This window comes from Opisthocomus hoazin, chromosome 5, assembly GCF_030867145.1.
Source record: "Opisthocomus hoazin isolate bOpiHoa1 chromosome 5, bOpiHoa1.hap1, whole genome shotgun sequence".
Classification (NCBI taxonomy): Eukaryota; Metazoa; Chordata; class Aves; order Opisthocomiformes; family Opisthocomidae; genus Opisthocomus; species Opisthocomus hoazin.
The window spans coordinates 79,447,359-79,466,387 of record NC_134418.1 but is presented as its reverse complement, the minus strand read 5'-3'; the positions used below and the strand labels follow the sequence as shown (position 1 = coordinate 79,466,387).

The window sequence follows — 19,029 nt, the reverse complement described above, 5'->3', positions numbered from 1 at the left end:
ATTCTTTAGAAGCATTAAAAAAAACAAAATGAGATTTTATGTTTATTTTCAGATTGTTTATGAAGGTTTATGAAGTTTGAAGCTGAACTGGGCTCTCAGAGCGGAGCAGGAGGAATTAACTTTGCAAAAACTTTGGACTGCAAGCACTGTAAAAAATACAATAAATATGAATCAGTCCCTGAGATTTAGAAAAAAAAAAAAAGAAAAATAAACAGAAACCTTTGTTTTTTTCTTAAAGGACTATACATGAATTGTGCCCTCTTACCCATAGAACATGGCACTAAAACGCAGAAGCCTGACCTCTGAAGGCTCGAGGGATTTCAAAGGATGGTATTACTTAATTATTCATTAAAAAATAAACAGTGACATTGCAGTAATCTTTAAATAACCTCTCACTCTATGTCATGTAAATATCAAAATTATTGAATTATTCTTATGCTCTGCTGTTACGCAGGAATGGAAGGATCATTCAGACCAAGGAATGAAAAAATGCAGGCTATAGTGTCTTTGCTTACAATTCACAAAATGGCTTTTTAATTGTGAATGTAAGTCGCTTTGAATTGCCAACAATAAATGTCAGCTGCATGAACACTAGTCAGGCACGAACTATGAAATGATGCTGATTCTCCCTTTCACGATGTTGTATAGTGAAGCTATGACATGTCACATCGTGTTGCGTCTCTGTTTGGCCCCAGGGCACTGTACTGAGCTCAGGAGAGCTAGATTCAATGGCTGGATTAGACATAGGCTCTTTGTGGAATCTTGGTTGCATCTCTCAGTCAATTTTCTGGGAATTAAGCATCCAAGTGCTTTTCAAGGTCTGATCGTCTATGTAAAATAAAAAGTAGAGGAATTCATATTCTTATAGAACCTGCAAAGTTAAGAATGTGTCAATATTTATGAGGTGCCAGAAGACATTGACCACAAAAAAAAAAAAAAAACAAACAAAAATCCCAAATACAAAAAACAAACAGAGGCAAATGTTTTGTTAGAAAGAGCTGGTGATAATTGCCAGATTCAGATACGCTACACCAAGCCTGAATTTCCACATCTCATTTGCCAGCTGAATGCACTTTGGAAGCCATTTCACTGGACTTTGTCTCAGCTTTCCCATCTGGAAAATATTATCAATATCTTTTTTTAAAGTATTTTGAGATCTATTAAGAAAACTGTGTAATGACAGATTTGGTTGCCGTTCTCACTGAACCCAGACCTAAAGAGGACATAGAAGCTGCTTGGCAGGACAGCATTGGAGTATTTTTCCTACGAGTTGCTAGTAAGTACGATGTGTAGAGTTTTTTCTACTATTGCAGTGGCATGGATAAATCCACAGAGTAAAACTAGATGCCTACATACAGCTCTTAGAAGGTGAATTTTCGATTTTTGCATCTTCTGATATTTCACAGAATGTCTTCCCAAAGTACAGGCTGATGTGGGGTGCCAACTTCAGTCTCATTGATATGGCTTAGTTGCCAGGCTGGAAAATGCATATAAAAAATAACCTGTCATTCTAAAAGGACATATATTCCAGTTTTTCTTATTTCTAATTGATGATCTCCAACTCCCAACAAATATATCTGAGCTGAAATCCTGGCCCCAGGGAAGCCAATGTCAGATCTTCTATTGACATAAATAGACCATCGTGAACCACTGTAAACAACCAAAATATGCCAGTCAATCTTTCTCATCTGCTTCAGAATTCATAAGGACATATTCCAGTTTATATCTGCTTAAGGTTCAGACTTACAATTGACTTAAATTTTTGCCTTTCCATGTTAATGTTTTTTGTTTTGTCCCCAGAGCTGTTCTTTTTTTATTTTGGACAGCTATTACCTGTTCCAAGACACTTTTTTTAATTGACATTCTTTGGACAGCTTAATTAAAATTTTGTGCTGTTTCATGCATTCCAGAAACACTACAGGCTGAAAGTAGCAACAATTCTAAGTAGAGACTTTGTTCTCATTCACAGGAGTATAAGTTAATGAAGTGAGATGCAACATTCCATCGTGCAGTATATCAATGCCAAGAGGAGACTCATCATTCTATTTTGTGAATTATTTTCTTATTCCTCCCCATTTTTAGCACACAATTGTTGGTGATTCTAAGATGTAAATTGAAGTACGTAGATTCTTTTCAAAGTGCAAATGTCTAGATGCAAGTGTTTATTCACAAAATAGCAGGCTGTCATACCGAAATGGGAATGACGATTTGAACGGACCATTGCTTTCCTAACTGAAGCACATAAATGTATCATTTTAAACTGCTAGCAAGAATCCAATGCTATCATGAAGGAACCTCACACACCAGATTAAAAGAATTACCAGGGAGAAAAAAATAGTAAAAAGCCACTGACCCTTCTCCTATGAATAGATTCACATAGCTAAGACTACATGCAGTTGCTTTCAAAAAAAACATACAGTCAATGATCTTGTCTGCAAGGAGCAAATAGGAGAAGCAGCTCCTTCGTCATTCATAAAGGACTAATTTGTTCACGCGGATAACAGGAAGCAGAGCTTCAGCTCTGCACCCCTTTCCTTTCAAGTGTAATTGCATATGCTATGTATTTCCACTGTGCCTAAGTATGGAGCTAAAAAACCAGTACTACCTCTGCATACACTAAAGCTCCCAGGTGCATTAGTACTTCCCCTAGATCAAGTGCTGCATATCACTGCACTTGAACTCTTTATTATGCTGAAATAACAGATTGTCTCCACCAGGCAAGAATGGTTTTGGGTTTGTTTTAATTTATTTCAACTTAAGATTCATTTACTTCACCGAAGATCTAAAAGAAACCAGGAGAAAATAATACCCACCTTCCTTCCAGCATTTGCTCATTGTGAAATGATAATACAAATGGCCATTCTGAAGCTGTTCTTCATGTTCATAAACATGTAACTCTTGCCTGTGCAGTATCAACAGCCTTTGGAGTCACACAGATAAAATGACACTTAATCAGACCAGCTAACTCAACTGATACGTCAGGAAGCTATTGCTTTTATTTACTATGCATCACCTTTCACTTCAAATGGGAGCTCTCTCATTTACAGCAGCCCAGATCACAAAGGGTCTGCACAAAGAGCCACTGCATATGTGCACACTCACTTGCTCTCTGCAGTGCACACCACTGTTGAAGCAAATGCGAGAACTGAATACCCCGACAGGTGAGAGACTTGGTAAATTCAAACCACCCTGAGTCTGACCTACTGGGCTTCCATAACTGACTCACACCTGCATCCAACAACTCAAACTGGTGTAGGAACATCTGTTTCGAAAAGAATTTTTTTTTTCACTATAAGGAATCATGAAGTTTTTTGCTACGTGATCACAGCACCAATACCATGTTTGTCTTTAGTTTTAAGGTTTCTACTTCTAATAAAATTATACCTGATACAAATGTTCGAGAGAAATAATTCGACAAGCAGCAGGGAACTTAGTCTTTTAGGAATGGGGCACTTTTGAATCTACCACATCCATCTGAATGGATGTCTGCAGGAGGTCTGTATGACGCTGACTTCAGCAACTCCAGCCCACAGCGTCCTAGAGCTGATTCTTTTTCAAAACTGTGCTACCTACAAGGTTTCTAGACAGGGAAAAAAAGAAAAAAGAGTGATCACAAATGTCAACTAGTGCACTGTAAGAAATCAGACTTAAATTTGTTCATCTGCTTTAAACATAAAAGGAATTGTTGCTATGTCTCACTAAACCAAGACTAGAGGAATTGAAGCCTGAATATTTTGTGAAATAAGATAACAAAGGTACCAAAAATAACAGAAGTTATTTTACAGTATATCTGCATGAGCAGAAATATTTTCCTTTTAATTAGCACATCTGGAGATATGAATAGAGCAAAGCCTTCATAGGAACAAGGTTATCAAACTGTACACTAAAAGTGAGGCATCTGCCTGAGCTCAGGAGTATATGATGCGGCTGAACTTGGTGACAGAAGAAATCTGCAAGCAACGGATATTCTCGTTTTGAGTAAAATATGCTGGTATAACCAGGCCTGACGATGTGATGGTGAGGTATGTGTGGAGTATGGAAAAGAAGACCAGGAAAAGGAGCAACTTCTGTCTCGTAACACAGAGCACCAAGCCCAGTTGTTTCCCAGATCTCTATTCTTGGCTCAGTTATTATTTCTACAGAAATACATTTGGCTATTTTTAAAGAGTGTAAGAAAAAATAATTTCACTAAGGAAAGGAAATTGACGTTAAATAATATCATGGCCTTGACATTTTTAGATTCGCACAACTACTGTCTTAAGCTGTCTACTCCTGCAGACACCTGCACTCCACTGTAAGACTGCTCGGTTGACCTCTTGAATAACACTATTTACTAACATATCCTAGCTTTGTTCCATCTGCTGCTCTTTCAAAAGTTGAAGGTAAATTCTTACAAATCTAAATATTACTACATCATACTGTCTGTAAAGAGTATAAGATGCCTTTTCTATGAAAGAAACACAAACAAACTAAAAAATTCCATTCAGGTGCCTCTTAGGCATCCCAAGTTAGTGCACTGGGAAACTGACCTACTTATCTGTGAAAAAGCCATCATTTCTTTCTTCCCTATTGATGGAGATACATGTCACATACCACGGAAACAGGTCTTTCTCACTGCTATGCCAAGTGACGAAAAGAATTTAAAAAACCGTGTCTAAGCTGTGGATCCCAAAGCTTTCCCTTCTACTGTAGCTCAGCGTCTTTGTCAGCCATATCACAACAGGAGGCTAGTTAAAAAAGAAAACAGTGAGCAGGTAATGTTATCTAGAGAAGAAACACAACGTAGAACAGAGGGAAAAATTGGTGGACAGACCTGAATAAGAACAATATAAAGAAAATGGGTCTCAGTAAAGGATGGGGATTTTTCTTTTGTTCCCTTTTATCTCAGACTTTGGGAAAACAGTACAATCTTGTTTCTCCTCCATCTAAACAGCAGAACAAATTCCTATAGTCTCCAAATATCTGACACTCTGTATGCCTTCATTGTAGACCAGAAGCACTCATATAACTCTTCTGTTAAAATTAAATGCAATGAAAAAAAGCTATTAAAATCTCAGATGTGTTTAAAAAAACCCCATCATGGACCAGCTGCAAAATGAGCGTGGGAAGTACGTCTAAAAGTATTCATGAAGAGCATTTACTGAGAAGTTTTCAACATCATGACCTTCTCTTAGAGGCTGCTAGTTTTCCAGGACCAGGACTTTTCACAGGAAATTTCTAACATTCATTAACCTTTTGTTAAGTCCCTAGGTTCCAGTAAGGAATTTCTGCTTGACTATCAGCAGAAGAATAGTACCCAAATCAGCTGCTCTCTCCAGAGGAAAGGTTACTTACTTCTCTGTAACAGCCTTGGTCTGGGTAGCTCATAGGCACTCTCCTTCCTAGTCTCACCTGATGCAAAATTTTCATAAAGTTTTGCCACACGAAACAAAGCTTCCTCTGGTAGAAACAGCTAAAGCTGCATGCTTAGAGACTAAAGACAGAAAACAGCTTGTCAGCAGCAAATTCAATCCACATGTTAATCGCTAATTATGTACAAGAGTCAGCCTAGACTTAGCAATTCACTTGAAACTAATCTGATGAGCTTTAAGCAGAACAATGTGTCTTCACAGGTGAAGGCAAGCTCCAAATCTGAGTGCAAAAACCATACAGCTGAGTGACAGTGTCCTGCTTCCAGCCACAAAGGTGACTCACAGAACATCCTCCGCCTACCTTGAGTGAGCATCCCCTGTATTTGTTTTGTCATGGGGCTCATGAATTCTTTAAAAGGTAATAACAGAAAAATTGACTACTTTTTAAAAATCTAATTACCAGAGAATTCTGACATGCCAGAAAGGTAGTGAGTCTGGCCATGGGTAATGTTTCTATTTCAGATTTGCCTGGGAAACATATAAGTAATTTTAGTTAAATCATTTATTTATATCCTTGTCTCATGCTAAATGTAGTAAAAGAGCTGGTAAGATCTCTACAGAAATTACTAAATCTATCAGAAAAAAACAGACAATCTACAGCCCAGCAAATTTTCCCCCTTTAGGGCTCTATTTTTCCATAAAACACTTGTGCACTGTTAAAATTGAGTCTCATTAAACCAGAGCATACATGCCAAGGCAAGAGAAGACTATTTAGATTAAAATATAGTTTTTAAATGAGACCTTCTTGTTCAAAGTCATTACAATATCTTTGAAGTTTGAACTGTATGGTATTCTTGTAAGCTATATTTCACTCTAGTTAAGAAGACTGAAATTAAAACCACTTAGCATAGCAAATAGTGAATAAGAGCAGTTAAATAATGTCAATTCTTACTTCTTTCCTGTAGTGCAGTGTGTTGTGATTTGATTGTACATAGAACTACATACCACAGAGCTTCAGATACAGCAAAAGCCCCGCTTTTACAGCAGATAGGACATACATGTACATATATTTACTGCTGTACCTCTGTTTTTAGAAGTCCTATAATTCTATGCATGAAGCAGACATTTTCTAACCCAAGTAGTGAAAAAGGCAGATCAATTTACATTGTATTTAGAGAAAACAAAGTTACAGCTGTAAGAACCCAACTGTTTATTCAGACTTTGCACTTAAAAAATATGTGTCTCCGTCACTGTTGTTGTTGTTGTTGTTATTATTATTTTATTTTCAGCACAACTCTGTTTCTCTGTTTCCATCTTCTGGCACTTGTATTAACAGCTTATAGAAAAGAAACAGAATACTAGACGTACATGGAAAGACTAGCAAGTACTGGCTTTTACCCTCGGGAATATTAAGCTATTCCATACAAGTTATTCACCTCAGAGCTGTCACACAAGAAAGAATAAACATCAGAAAATGCACCTCAGAATCCTGAATGAACTGACACATGCAACTGCAAAAAAGCTGGGCTACGTAGCTCAGCCACAACATCACACTAAGCCGTCAGATTCTAGAAAACTGTGTTGGAAAAGAGCTCCAAAGTAACTGAGCCTACCCTCCTTCCAAAGCTCAAGTAGAATGGTGATAATTACAGAAAATCAGATGGACATTTGGTTGCCTGTTACAGTTCCTTGGTATAATTCACACTGCAACATTTTGAATAGATGCATAAGAATAGCAGTACATTCAAAAAAAAGCAACTTTCCATCATCAACTTCGTTTTTAAAGTGATGCTCTAGGGTATCTTAAAAGCATCTTAAAACAACATTTTTTAAAAAAAAGATAATATTTAAATTTTGTTAGAAAAAGCACCTGTCTGAATTTTCTTTTAATTTGATGGACAAGTCTATCAGGAGAAGTCTGGAAGAGGCTCGTAAAGAATGTGAACCCACTGTTCTTATAATTCAGAATTCTTGTACTGAAACCTTACAGCTAAATCCTTTTTATACAGGTCCATTTGTTTCAGCTGGTTGTGGAGTAGAGGTGAGAAGACAAGAAAAACATCAAATGGAGAGGGAAGAGGGAGTGAGAAAGGCTGTCCTAAAGATGCTCCACAAATTATTCACAGCCATGTAGTAAGTGCAGCAAGCAACACTCCTGGTACTTGTTCATAGACTTGAAGAACTGGCAGGGGCCTGACCACTCATCATCGTGGAGCTGAGACGTCACCTTTTGAGACTGGAGTTGAATGTCTTAGCACTTTACCCCTAAAACCTCTTCTACTGGTCGTTCCTCCATGGGTTTGCTGATGAGAGCAGTGACACCTTCCTGTGCACATTCTTAAACAACAGGTAGCAAATACAAGGGACCCTACCAAGAGGTGATCAGAGCACTCCCAAATTTTTCACAACAAATCTATCTCCAGAGGCAGTTATTCAATACACATGACATGAATCCAGATCCCCCACTGTATATCAGAACTTTACCATTAAATGAAATTACATTAGTCTCCTACTGAACAATGTGCATTTAAAAGAGATTTTGTATATCATAACTTTACCACTAAAGTAGTGTCCCATTAAACAATGTGCATTAAAAGGCGTTTTGTTGTAAAAATCTACTTATTTTCATCATTTACAGAGGTCCTCAAACCGAATGGTGAACAAAGTTAATTACAGTTTGGACAACAAATAATACAGCCTATTTATCAAATTAATTATTTTTTAGAAGTTAAGTGGAACTCTAATAACGAGCTGAAGGTTGTAATGCATCAAGTAGATTGCTTTTAAGGATGTCAGCCAAGTTGTCCTCAGTGATTTCACCTCCGTGACACAGTCCAAAACACCTGAATCAAGAGAAGTCCAGCCTGGGACAAATCAGACTCCCTTTCCTCTTTTCCAGCCCTTTAACTCTGTTTCTCAGGCATTCTGTCATCACTGAGGGGAGCGGGGCAGAGGAGAGGCGAGGAAAAGCATTACCAAGTTTTCCCTTTACATTTTCACAGAAAGGCAGCCACTGTTGAGGTCAAAATGACTCGGATCTCTGCAGACTGGTGAATAACGTGTATGGGATGAGGGGTGTCATATGCAAGTTCTTCACTCATTCATCAGTGCAATACCATCGACTTCTACCAAGGTGCTGCATTTGAAGCAAAGGGATTTTTCAGGTCATTCAATAGTCACACAGCATGTGTCGCTACTTATGCTCATCTGCAGGAGGAATATTTTCCGTCGTTAGTGTAGCTGCACAGCACGAAACAAGCCTTCCTTGCACTTCTCCGCTGAGGTGGACCATTTTCAGCTTACACAAACCAGGACTTCTTGTCCTCTTGACCACATGTGCCCCAACAGCCTTTCATGTCTAAGGCGCAAGTACTGTAAGTGCAAGGTAGGTATTGTTGATGAAAGTGAAAGGATGCTCAGTTATTTAAGAATTAAAGTCTTTGTACCTCTGTTAAAAAAAAAATAAAAGAAAGATTTTTAAGGCACTTCTGTTTGCGGTAACGATAAAAAACCTCAAAATTTGTTCTGAAAACACCCTCATTGCTGTCATTCTTGTACACTCAGATGCACATGCAAGCACCTTTTTTCTTTTTCTCCTCCCGTTGAAAAATAAAAAACATGGGAGAGAATGAAAGACAAAGAGAACTGAACCATCTATTTTGTTTCCATATTCATCAAAGTGGTCTTTTTTTAAGAAAACTACTTTCAAGCTTTCACCCTAAGAATTGCTACCAGTTCTAGTTACTACCCAGAATTTACAACGTCACACATTTTTTAACGTGACATTTGAGCGTCCTCTGACGAAGTCTTCACCTTGCCATTCCGCATATTAGGAAAGATTAAAGTCCAGCATATTAGATATTTATTCCACAAGACTATAACCAAAACAACCAAATTGTCTGGACCTTTTTGGACACTTCAAAACAAAGTGATTTTTTCCACTTTCAATTTATGAACTTTGTGGCAGCTACCACCTTTCAACAGGGTTTGTTAAGGTACATAATACATGCCCAGACCACATAATTCACTACAAAAAAATTAGTTGGGCAAATAAATTATTTCTTCCTGTTCTCTCAAGTCTTCTTTTTGGCACTATATTTTTAAAAATGTTTAAAACTTTAAATAACACTAACCCTTAGTTTTAATAACTAAACTAGGTAATGATCTGAGAACCTGTGGTGATTGTGGCAGTGGCATAATGGTACCAGACAAGGCATAAGTGTTAATTCAGTGTCTGTTTTTGTCTCATAATCAAGACATGTTACAGTCCCCAACATGAAATATTTATAAAGCTGCATCAAGCTATCTATAAGTATAAATCTATTGACATCCATAAACATTGACACCATTCTGTAAAGTATCGGTCCGTATTCTTAGTTTATTTGAAGTCAAACAAGTCCATAAGAGGGTACAGATATGGGTCCTTTCCTTTTTACTATCCTAGTCTATCACTAATTAAGCAGAAAAAAAGCAAAGTTTGTAATGTGTTAACCACCACATTCTGAGTCCAGTCATCCATTTTTTATCCATCTGGTTGTCCACCCATCCAGACCACAATATTCTAATGCACAGATCAGAATATTACAGAAGAAAGTATCAAAAGCCTTGATGAAGTCAATATAAGCAACATTCACTGCTTTCTCCTCATTCATGAAGCCAATGGTTTCAACCTAGAAGGCAACAAGACTGATCAGCCATTATCTCCCCCCAGGCTTTCCTAGCATCAACCTTTATATCCCCATAAGGCAAGGTCTGCAAATTCCTCCTCTGTAGCATCTCCCTACGTCCTCTGTATTGCTGTTTAGTCATAGAGGTCTCCTGATTAATCTAACTTGTCTTCTTGAGTATCAGGATGGAATTATTCTTGAGCTTGAAGGAAGCTTCCCTTAGAGGTCTGCCACCTTTCCCTAATTCCTTTGCCCTTCACAGGTGCCTCCCACAGGATCCCACCTACCAGGTCCCTGAATAAGCTAAAGTCTGTTATCCTGAAATCCAGGGTCGGTATGCTGCTACCCTCCTTCCCCATTCCCCTCAGGATCTTGGACTCCACTATTTCATGGTCGATATAGCCAAGGCTACCACTGATTAACACAATCCCAACACATTATTCCTTGTTAATAAATACAACATCAAGACATGCATCAGCCCTGGCTGGTACAGGAGGTGCCAAAAGCACAGATGCCCCAGCAGCATCCTCGGTTGCTTGCATATTCCCTACTCCATGAACCACCCCGTGAACTGTCAAATACCTGATTCCAGGACATGCTCATGCAGCTTCAGGTCATGACAATCATCAGGCCTAGGCGAAAACCAAACAGGAGCCACTAGAATGGGTCTCTTCTCACAACCCTACGAGCCTGCCTGAACACCTCCCTACCATGAGTCAGCTCATGAGCACCATCCACTTCATCCTCACAGCAAAATCAATTTGTCAAAATACAGGAGGTGGCCATACCACCATGTCAGTGAGAAGGGCTATGAAGTTTGCAAGAGAGTTCTTAGAAGATATCACCACTGGCATCCCAGAGTCATTGGTTTAACTTCTCTGCATGTAGATTATCTTGACATTATAAAACTGCATCCTTATAAAATGAAATGTCAAGGAACAGAAGAGTATGAGCCTTTCTGTCTCTTGTGTTTGAACACCACAGATTACTTTTCTGGAGGGGGTGAAATAAAACCCAGTGAATGGTCAGTACCTAACTAATTATCTGTCCAAGTTTATAATAACAAGTACAGCTTGCAGCTCTTTGCCTTTGCCACATTCCGCTAAGTAATAAAAATAATTCATTTAAGACAGCTACCATGATCTTGAGTATCTTGTAGTCTGGGCTCTACTGTCTCACTCTTTTATTTCATGTTGACTCTTGAAAACTACTTCTTTAGGGAGGCACCTTCATGGGCTGTGCCTTTGAGGAGGCATCAAAGTTTTCTTACCATTAACTAGCTACCTACATTTCCCAAAACACACATATTCCTCTTCCAAACACTTCTCTGCTATTCTGAATGTTAATCCTCTGTAGCTTCACTCAAAGAAAGTAATCACAAACCTACAACTAAAATCCCAGTCTACGTGCTGGCTTTGCAGATAGCTACAATGGAGCTGTGTTCTGCACAGATCGTAGAATCATAGAATCATAGAAAGTTTTGGGTTGGAAGGGACCCCTAGAGGTCATCTAGTCCAACCCCCCCACAGCGAGCAGGGACACCACTAACTAGATCAGGTTGCTCAGAGCCCTGTCCAACCTGGTCTTGAATGTTTCCAGGGATGGGGCCTCCACTACCTCTCTGGGCAACCCGTTCCAGTGTTTCACCACCCTCATTGTAAAGAATTTCTTCCTTATATCCAGCCTAAACCTACCCTGTTTTAGTTTAAAACCATTACCCCTCGTCCTGTCACTGTTGTCTCTACTAAAAAGATTGTCCCCATCTTTCCTATAGGCTCCCTTTAAGTACTGAAATGCTGCAATCAGGTCTCCCCGCAGCCTTCTCTTCTCCAGGCTGAACAAGCCCAACTCTCTCAGCCTGTCCTCATAGGAGAGGTGCTCCAGCCCTTGGATCATTTTTGTAGCCCTCCTTTGGACCCGCTCCAACAGTTCCATGTCCTTCTTGTGCTGAGGGCTCCAGAGCTGAACGCAGTACCCCAGGTGAGGTCTCACCAGAGTAGAGTAGAGGGGCAGAATCACTCTCTCGACCTGCTGGCCACGCTTCTCCTGATGCAGCCCAGGACACAGTTGGCCCTCTGGGCTGCCAGCGCACATTGCCGGCTCATGTCCAGCCTTTCGTCTGTCAGTACCCCCGAGTCCCTCTCAGCAGAGCTGCTCTCGATCCTTTCATCCCCCAGCCTGTATTGATAGCGGGGATTACCCCGACCCAGGTGTAGGACCTTGCACTTGGCCTGTAGTTTCCAGCTACCTCCATTCCTGTCCACGAAATGCAGAAACGACAGACATACGGTGCTCGGAGACTTCAAGGGTCACAAAGAAGGACAGGACTTTTCCCTCAGGGAAGGAAAAAATACTCAGTGCTGAAAGGGGACCAAAGGGAAAAATATATCAAAAGTTTTGTGCTAGGAAATGATGCAGGGGTAAAGGAAAATGCTTGGAGAAGGAAAGATTTGCAATTTGAATTTCAGTTGCTAAATTCTGCTGTGTGCATTATAATTTTAGATAACCAAAGAAATGAGAAGGCATATGAAGCCATTAGAATACAAGGAAACTGTCTGATCAGAAGTGCCAGTTTAAGCACTGAAGCCTAATTTCGTACCCTAAAAGTTAAATTTTGAATAGAAACTTATCTGAAATTCAGCTATTTTACAACAGTGATAAACAGTAGATCAGCCTCATGCTGATAAATTCAGTGCTTTGTTGTATTTAAAATAAACTAGATATGATATGGTTTAGAAAAAATTGTTCAATTCAACAAACATTTCAATATCTAGTCAGCTAAACAACAAAACTATGAAGCTGAAGTGAGACCCTACCTGGAGTTCTGGTGAGACCCCCCCGGGAGTCCTGCGTCCAGCTCTGGAGACTTCAGCACAGGGCAGACAGCGACCTGTTGGAGCGGGGCCAGAGGAGGCCACAGCAATGATCAGAGGGCTGGAGCACCTCTGTTGTGAGGAAAGGCTGGGAGAGTTGGGGCTGTTCAGCCTGGAGAAGAGAAGGCTCCAGGGAGACCTTACTGTGGCCTTTCAGTGCTTAAAGGGGCCTGCAGCAAAGATGGGGACAATGCTTTTAGAAAGGCCTGTTGTGACCGGACAAGGAGTAACAGTTTTAAACTAAGAGAGGGTAGATTTAGACTGGATATAAGGAAGAAATTTTTTGCAATGAGGTAAAACACTGGCACAGGTTGCCCAGAAAGGTGGTAGATGCCCCATCCCTAAAAACATTCAAGATCAAGTTGGACTGGGCTCTGAGCAACCTGACCTAGCAGAAGATGTCCCTGCTCACTGCAGGGGTGTTGGGTTAGATGACCTCTAAAGGTCCCTTCCAACCTAAACCATGCTATTATTTGATGATTCTGTGAAGTACTGCAGCAATCTGTTTGTCTTACAAAGTTTGGAGTCTGCTGAGGATTAGAAACCACAGAAGTCTCCTTTGAGCAGGAACTGAAACACACAGTAGTCTGTTTTGGATCAACTAAAGAAACAGTAAATTGGGAAAAATCTCCCAAAATCTGAAAGGAACTATCTATAATGTGATACCCAAACCTGCAAAAAAATCCATTGTTGACAGTGTTTGCTGGGAATAAAGCTCTCTCTGCTCTGCAAAATACCTGAGGACAACCTCTTCACCAGGAAGCACATGGGCTGCCGTAATCTCTCTGTGGCTCTGCAGCTGGAGGGCACACACTGGGGAGACAGGACCTGAAACAGCAGGACAGTACAGGGGCAGAGGAGTGAAAAGAAATGGAGAAAACGAGCTTCTGTTTGGCCGTTAATAGGTACAAAACCCTCAGAGAGGTAAATCCCTGGGATTTGTTCAGAAGACTTCTGCAACCTCCGGGGACCTTTCTGTCTGAAAAAGAAGAAGACTTTTTGTTACATTCTGAAGCAAAAGATTTGGGTCATTCCTGAGAGACTCGTTTGTTTAGGGGAAGCAAGTGGACTATTTATGGCTTCTCTGGTAAGAAAAGGAAAAACTTATTTCCTGAAGACTCTCTTTCTAGACTTAATAAATACTTTAAATTACCAAGATTTGTAATAGCCTTTTGTGCAACTCAGAAATGAAAGAAAAGATGATTATTGCCTGAACAACATAAGTTGCTATTTTTTTTATATTAACCTTTTGGTTGTTTTAATCTCGCAGCTTTTAGATAGAAGTTTTCTGGTTGGCAATACTTTTGCTCTATACTCCAGTGTCAGTGGAAACTATTTGTGTAAGTGACCTTCAATGCAGTACTTGCTTACGCTGTACTTTGCTGGTGAAAAGTAATAATTAAAGAAAACTTCTGAATGTTCTAAAAGCAATCACTGAAATTTTTACTTTGTATTGTGAACACCGAGTGAATCATTCTGATTCCATTCATACAGTACCTACAGATGTAGATCAATTATATAGTTTCATCAGAAGCTGCACTTTATGATCTACCATCCAGATTATTACAGAAACTCTATAATATTTCTGTAATATGGTTATTGTTACATTGGAAGAACCAAAAACTTTACAGAAATGTATATGGAACAATAGTGGGTGTAGGAAAATAAACAACTTTTGACCACCATACCCTTGATAATTATCTCTACTTCTTTAGGGTTTCTTTTCCAAGTCACCATGTACCAAATTGAAACAACTTATTTTCCAGCCAGCTTTAATGTATAGCATTTCCTGGGCTCATGTCCGTTTCTGGAACAGTGAAATCAGAAGGAACAAGTTTTTGCCATGTACTATCCAACATTACTAAAATTTAATCTCCTCTCTTTCCTGACAATGCTCCATTCTGTTTGACAAGATATTTGCACTTTCATTTCTATTTTGCACTAACCAGTTATACAGTTGGTATGCACAACAATATTTTCAGATGATGATCACAGAACTACCTGAGATGGTTTAGGACCTCCAGCCTTCTTTTCATAACAATCTCCTCGTTGGAAGTTTCTGATCTGACAAGAGTCACGGTGGAACAAACCAGGCAAATGCTTTTGATTCTCTTCAGGGTGAGGTTACCCAGCCTACAGAAAGCTATTCAAGACAGCTGGTGATGCTGCATAGACACAGGTGAGAACCTGCAGATATGCTCTGCAGTTTAGTCGTGCAGGACTCTTCTCCCAGCATTTTCAGCCCTTTGTCTAATAATCATCTGTCCAAAGTTTCACTCATTTTCAAGCACAAAATTGAGGACTGAAGTGCAATATACTACTTTCACGTATAAAGAAGTAATTTAATTTCTTGTGAATGTTCATATGAGACTGACACAAAGCAAGGAGCAAACACAACCCGAATGTTGAAGAAGCTCAGTTCCCAAAACCATGGCTTCTTAATTCCAGAAGAATATTTCTTTCATAGCATTAAAAATCAAAAGTAAATCGAGGTTCTCACCTTGCAGTAATACTAATATAAAAATATACTCTATTGGGTCTGGCTCAGATGGACTTCAGTTCTCTTCATAGCATCCTGTGTGGTGCTGTGTTTTGGATTTGTATCTAAAACAGTGTAGATAACATTTTGGCTGTTGCTGAGCAGTGCTTGTACCCATTACACACACACAAAATCCTTTAGTCTCTGACAGGAGCCTTTAGGCTCATTACCCAAAGCATTTCAGAATCTGCCAAGACAACTAGCTTACTTTTATAAATATCAAAGATATCCATAACAATCATTCACCTTCAGACACATCCTGAACTCATTCAGATAGAATGCTGGTTACATTGCAGGTTCATTCCTCAGACGGCAAAACAGTATTGACCTTCTTTTCATTAGAGCAGAAGCAAGGAAAAAGAAAACCTAAACAGATTACATTTTAATTTTAGATTTCTCTTTCTCCAAAGTAAAAAGTATTAATCAACTTATGCTTCCTGCATTTCTATTTTCATGAATAATTATGAAATCTTGGAAATTGCAATTCACCAATAAAAACAAGAGGATCTGTTATTTGCTTGAGTAGTTTCAAACTTTGAAAGTTCATCAAGTGATTATGTGTCTTTCCCAAATTTATGCTATGTCAAAAATCTCTCTTCAAGTAGTTTTAAACATCATAGCTTTACAGAAACAAGAGATCTACTTCTCTCCTTTTAACTTAACTTTGTTAAGAATATGATCTGTGAGCAGGTCAGTATTATCTGACCCGACGAATTCATAAATTTGACTAACAGGACAAATTACATAGAAATAAGGACTTCAGAAGTTTATAAATAAAATTTCAATTCCCATGAGAAAATGTTTCTTTTTAATTTAGCTAAGAACTGTTGCCCCTCTTCCTCCCACCCAATTCAATTAATTCTATACTTTGCAGTGCATCATAGTTTCCTTTCTTTTACTGAAGTTTTCAGAATCATTGCTTTTTCTACTGTCTAACCCATACAATGTATCATACCATGCAGTTGGAGTGTTGACTTTCTGGGCTTTTTGGGGGATGAAACACAATAGAGGATACAACTCACATCAGCTGAAATACAAGTACCCAGGTAGTTCTCTTGACAGCAATATTAAAAAAAATATCAAGAAAAAATTAGGAGGTTTAGAACACTTGTCTCTGTCACATTCAGTGACTTAGCTATTGCAAGGTAGTCTTGGCCGAATTAAGCATCAGACTTCCTTTCTATGCCTAAGCATTCAGCAAAGATTTAAGGGAATAAAAAATAAAAAGCAAGAATTGGTGACAAAATACATTATCATTTGCATCTGTATTCCCACTTCACATGTACTCTGGTTAACAAGTTCTTCACTTACAAATCCACAGCTGTTTGGGAGTTACGATCAGGTAACTTACGTTCTCATTTCAGGTCTTGTAAGGGCACCAAAATTTAGAGACATTGGAGTCTTTCATTTTCTGCAGTATATGCTTGCGTTTGTATTGCAGCAATCAGAGGGGAGAGAACACGACATGGCATAAGCAGAAGGCGGCACAACCAAAGCTTGTGTGATCCTGAAGTTAATAAACTTAACTAAATTACATTTTTCACACTTGGATATATCACACTTCGAAATCAAAGGACTTGGATGAAATAAAATATTCCTTTATTAGCTATACCTAAAGCAATGAATTCGGGTTTTTGACTACAATTACATTGGCCAGCAATTCTGATGTCTAGTTCTTCTGGTGAGATTTAGCTTAGTTTTAGCGAAACTTTTTGTAGCATTGCTTAAGATAAATATTTTATAGTTCAGTCATGTGCTCTCTGTGCTCACTTTAATTTCATTTAATTGTATCACAGTCTTGAGGGGTCATTTTTTTCCCAAAGTATCAGCACTTTTCTACTCTTAACTTTGAGAATTCTAGATTTTTGCTCAATATATCTGTTCTAGAAATTACATGTATGTATCTCCTCTGCATACTATACAGGAGCTCCTGAAATGATGCATTATACCTCATGTAGCTAGATGAAAAGTAAAGGATATGATTTTAATGACAGCCCAGGGAGGCTTTGTTACTTGCCTGAGTGTCTGGACATCTGCTAACCGTTGTTGTAAAGGCTCAGGACGGATCTAAGGAAGTTGGTACTGGATGAAGTTTTATGACGCTTGCTGTAAAGAAGGTCAGATCAGAGGATCAGGAAGGCCAGTTCCTAATTTAGACACTTATGAAGATAGGAACAATTTCTTCATTTCAGACACTTTTATTTGCATCTGTTGAAGAGAGTGGATTGGATGCAAGAGGATAGAGAATATCTCTGCTCGTGTCAGGATGGTACTGAGAGCAGAGCAGTGAAGTCATTCTTAAGCACCAATAATATCCATTAATTTGACATGACAATATTGGGAGACCCTGTTTTGAGACTGAAAAATAGTCACTTGTAAACAAAGCTCAGATTGGTCATGGGGTTTTTCCTCCTAAATCCTAATAAAAAGACTCTGATATAGACCCTTGGGCCAAAATACATATAAACACTACAGCAGGTTCCCAAAATATGTAGAACTTCAAACGTGTGTGGGACGAAGAGGTGTCTATGAAATATCCAAACCATTTTCTTAGGGAAAGTGGTCCTCCACAGAATGTTTCTGTAGAACAGAGGTTTCTAATTTTGTCTAAAATTAAACTCAAAAATATTGAAACACCTCAAACATTTCTTGTTTGATAACCACTCTGGTTCTGACAAGTTTTTGTTAAGATGCAACTCAGCATTGAGTCCATATTTTATGTGGCTATTTTTATATTTCAATTAATCCCACTCAACTGGATTTTCTGTCACCAAAACAGAATGTGTAGTGTTCACTTAACTAATTCACCTACAGTTCAGCTTTTATTCAAAGGAAAGGAAGGAGATAGAGAATGGAGGTGATAGTAAAGATACCAGGATTGCTGAGTGCAAGGTTCAGCAAGTCAGGTACTTCAGGTGATGTTTCCAGCCTTCTAGAAACACTTTGTTACTTTAAAAAAGTTGTGGTCATCTAATTAATGATCATTGGTATCTTTATATATAAGGAGCAACACTAAAATTTCCTAGGAAGCCATTACTTTGTATGACAGTCGCACTCAGAAGAATTGGAGTAATTCAGTGTTTTCCATTCATATGCATCCGGGACTAATTAATTAAAAAACAGCTCTAATAACTATGTACTTTATCAATTAATCTAATATGATTATTTTGTATCCAGGTAGTGTCTTTTTTTCAGAGGAAATAGTAAACTAGATTTATTTATATGAAGTAGAGGAATTTCGATCATCAAATTTTTATTCTTTATATATGTGTCCTAAGTCTTCACACTCTGCTTTGATCTAAATATAGCAGTTCTGAAGTTAGCAAGCAAAAACCTGAATAACAATGAACACAGTAATGAAGCCATTTAATTTAATCAAGTTTAAACAGTACCAAACCAACAAGGATAATGAAATGTCCTTTTAATAATTTTAAATAGATATAGAGATCTTAAATAACTACCAAACTGAGCCTGAGATGACTCTGTGAACCAGCAAGACAACTGCTGTTCAGAAGCAATAAATTTTAATGTTTTTTTTTATACTTCTTCCAAGATAGCAACTTTTCTGCCACAAAATAACTTGCCATGCAAAGTTTGGT

The 19,029-nt window shown here is 38.6% G+C and overlaps 1 long non-coding RNA gene across 1 annotated transcript; it reads right to left on the bottom strand.

Annotated features, from left to right (window-relative positions):
• Nucleotides 1–6,420: 6,420 nt before the first annotated feature.
• LOC142361466 (uncharacterized) lies at nt 6,421–17,809 on the bottom strand. The gene is made up of 3 exons (XR_012764104.1): nt 14,580–17,809; nt 13,629–13,870; nt 6,421–8,799 (listed from the first exon to the last, which is right to left on the bottom strand). It is a non-coding gene; the product is annotated as an uncharacterized LOC142361466 (long non-coding RNA).
• Nucleotides 17,810–19,029: the final 1,220 nt, after the last annotated feature.